The 3,813-nt window shown below is 34.4% G+C and overlaps 1 non-coding gene across 1 annotated transcript; it reads right to left on the bottom strand.

Moving 5' to 3' along the window:
- Positions 1 to 3,319: 3,319 nt before the first annotated feature.
- LOC112787603 (small nucleolar RNA R71) lies at positions 3,320 to 3,427 on the bottom strand. Its single transcript, XR_003195008.1, has one exon. It is a non-coding gene; the product is annotated as a small nucleolar RNA R71 (small nucleolar RNA).
- Positions 3,428 to 3,813: the final 386 nt, after the last annotated feature.

Genomic DNA, 3,813 nt, shown 5'->3' with positions numbered 1-3,813 from the left:
CATTCAAACGCCAACTTCCTGCCCTATTCTGAAGTTAAACGCCAGAAATAGGTTACAAACCAGAGTTAAACGCCAGAAACAGGCTGCAACCTGGCGTTTAACTCCAAGAGAAGTCTCTACACGTGTAAAGCTCAATGCTCAGCCCAAGCACACACCAAGTGGGCCTCGGAAGTGGATTTCTGCATCATTTACTTATCTCTGTAAACCCTAGTAACTAGTTTAGTATAAATAGGACTTTTTACTATTGTATTTACATCTTTGGATCATCTTTTGATCTTCGGATCATCTTTGGACGTTTAGTCCTTAGACCTAGGTCTTGGTTATTCTGGTTCCCCCTCTGGGGCCGAAGCCAATGAACACCATTATCACTTATGTATTTTCAACGGTGGAGTTTCTACACCTCATAGATTAAAGTGTGGAGCTCTGCTGTTCCTCATGAATTAATGCAAAGTACTATTGTTTTTCTATTTAATTCAAGCTTATCCTTATTCTAAGATATTCATTCGCACCCAAGAACATGATGAATGTGATGATTATGTGACACTCATCACCATTCTCACCTATGAACGCGTGCCTGACAACCACTTCCGTTCTACATGAAAACGAGCTTGAATGCATATCTCTTAGCCTCCATTCCGAAAGATCGGAGTCTTCGTGGTATAAGCTAGAATCAATTGGCAGCATTCTTGAGATCCGAAAAGTCTAAACCTTGTCTGTGGTATTCCAAGTAGGATCTGGGATGGGATGACTGTGACGAGCTTCAAACTTGCGAGTGTTGGGCATAGTGACAGACGCAAAAGGATCAATGGATCCTATTCCAACATGATCGAGAACCAACAGCTGATTAGCCCTGCGGTGACAGTGTAGATGGACCATTTTCACTGAGAGGACGGACGGTAGCAACGGTGATCCCCCAACATACAGCTTGCCATGGAAAGGAGTATGAATGATTGAATGAAGATAATATGAAAGCAGAGATTCAGAAGGAGCAAAGCATCTCCATATGCTTATCTAAAATTCTCACCAATGAATTACATAAGTATCTCTATCTTATCTTAGATTTTATTTATCTTTTAATTATCAAAACCTCATAACCAATTGAATCTGCCTGACTGACAAGATGACCATAGCTTGCTTCAAGCCGACAATCTCCGTGGGATCGACCCTTACTCACGAAAGGTTTATTACTTGGACGATCCAGTGCACTTGCTGGTTAGTTGTGCGGAGTTGTGAAAAGGAGTTGAGATTACAATCGTGCGTACCAAGTTGTTGGCGCCGTTGAGATCACAATTTCGTGCACCAAGTTTTTGACGCTATTGCCGGGGATTGTTCGAGTTTGGACAACTGACGGTTCATCTTGTTGCTCAGATTAGGTAATTTTATTTTATTTTTAAGCTTTTTATTTCTTATTTTCGAAAAATACAAAAAAAAATTTCTTCTTTTTCGTTCTTTCCAAAATAATTTTTGAAAAAACCAAAAAAAATTTAATAAAATCATAAAAACCAAAAATTTTATATTTCCTGTTTGAGTCTAGTGTCAAATTTTAAGTTTGGTGTCAATTGCATCCTTTTTAATTTTTCTAAAAATTTTCGAAAAATTCATGCATGTGTTCCTCATGATCTTCAAGTTGTTCTTGATGACCTTCTTTGTTTGATCTTTGTATTTTTATGTTTTGTGTCTTTTCTTGTTTTTCATATGCATTTTTGAATTATTAGTGTCTAAAGTTTAAAAATTTTTAAGTTTAGTGTCTTGCATATTTTTCTTTTCTTAAAAATTTTCAAAAATAAGTCTTGATGTTCATCTTGATCTTCAAAGTGTTCTTGGTGTTCATCTTGACATTCAAAGTGTTCTTGCATGCATTAGTTGTTTTGATTCATAATTTCTATGTTTTGTTTCAATTTGGTGTTTTTCTCTCTCTTTACTAAAAATCCAAAAATAAAAAAATATATCTTTCCTTGTTTTACTCATAAATTTCAATTTCAAAATTCTATCTTTTCAAATCTTTTTCAAAAATCAAATCTTTTTCATTTATTTTTACATATTTTCGAAATTTTTTTAAAAAAAATTGATTTTCAAAATCTTTTTCTTATTCTTACTTCATATTTTCGAAAATCTCACTAACATTTAATGTTTTAATTCAAAAAATTTTCAAGTTGTTACTTGCCTATTAAGAAAGGTTCAATCTTTGAATTTTAAAATCATATCTTTTAGTTTCTTGTTAGTCAAGTAATTAACTTTAATTTCAAAATCAAATCTTTTTAAATTTCTTTTTCAAATCTTTTTCAAAATGATTTTCAATCACATCTTTTTCAAAATCAATTTCAAAATCCTTTCTAACTTCTTATCTTTTCTAACTTCTTATCTTTTCAAATCTTTTTCAATTAACCACTTGACTGTTTGTTTGATTTTAAAAGTTTTCTATTTCAATCATATCTTTTTTAAAACCACCTAACTACCTTTCTCTCTCCAATTTTCGAAAACTCCTCTCCACTTTTTCAAAATTCCTTTTTGTTAACTAATTGTTTTAAATTTTAATTTAATCTTATTTCTCTTATTAAATTTCGAATTTTAACTAATATTTAAAATAAAAACAAAAATATTTTTCCTTTTATTTTTAATTAAATTCAAATTCTCTCCCTCTCATCTCTTTCTATTTACTTATTTATCTACTAACACTTCTCTTCTACTCTTCTACTCTTCTATTCTTCTACTCACATAAAGGAATCTCTATACTGTGACATAGAGGATTCATCTTCTTTGCTGTTCTCTTCTTTTTCATATGAGCAGGAACAAAGATAAGAACATTCTTGTTGAAACTGATCCTGAACCTGAAAGGACTCTAAAGAGAAAACTAAGAGAAGCTAAAGCACAACCCTCTGAAGAGGACCTGACAGAAATTTTCGAAAAAGAAGGAGACATGGCCGAACCTAATAACAATGGTGGAGATGCAAGGAAGATGCTTGGTGACTTTATTGCACCCTCTTCCAAATTCTATGGAAGAAGCATCTCAATTCTTGCCATTGGAGCAAACAACTTTGAGCTTAAGCCTCAATTAGTTTCTCTAATACAGCAGAATTGTAAGTTTCATGGACTTCCAATGGAAGATCCTCATCAGTTTCTAACTGAATTCTTGCAAATCTGTGACACTGTCAAGACCAATGGAGTTGATCCCGAGGTCTACAGGCTTATGCTTTTCCCTTTTGCTGTAAGAGACAGAGCTAGAACATGGTTAGATTCACAACCTAAAGAAAGCCTGAACTCTTAGGATAAGCTGGTCAGTGCTTTCCTGGCCAAATTCTTTCCACCTCAAAAGATGAGCAAGCTTAGAGTGAAAATCCAAACCTTCAGACAGAAGGAAGGTGAGTCCCTCTATGAAGCTTGGGAAAGATATAAGTAATTGATCAAAAGGTGTCCTACTGACATGCTTCCAGAATGGAGCATCATATGTATATTCTATGATGGTCTGTCTGAGTTGTCAAAAATGTCATTGGACCATTCTGCAGGAGGATGTCTTCATCTGAAAACCCTATAAAAGCTCAGAAACTCATTGAAATGGTTGCAAATAACCAATTCATGTACACCTCTGAGAGGAATCCTGTGAGTAATAGGACGCCTCAGAAGAAGGGAGTTCTTGAAATTGATACTCTGAATGCCATATTGGCTCAGAACAAAATATTGACTCAACAAGTCAATATGATTTCTCAAAGTCTGAATGGGTTGCATGCTGCATCCAACAGTACTAAAGAAGCATCTTCTGAAGAAGAAGCTCATGATCCTGAGAACCCTGCAATGGCAGAGGTGAATTACATGGGA

This window comes from Arachis hypogaea, chromosome 20, assembly GCF_003086295.3.
Source record: "Arachis hypogaea cultivar Tifrunner chromosome 20, arahy.Tifrunner.gnm2.J5K5, whole genome shotgun sequence".
In the NCBI taxonomy this organism is placed as follows: domain Eukaryota; kingdom Viridiplantae; phylum Streptophyta; class Magnoliopsida; order Fabales; family Fabaceae; genus Arachis; species Arachis hypogaea.
The sequence above is the reverse complement of the archived record's forward strand: the minus strand, read 5'-3'. Positions and strand labels throughout refer to the sequence as shown.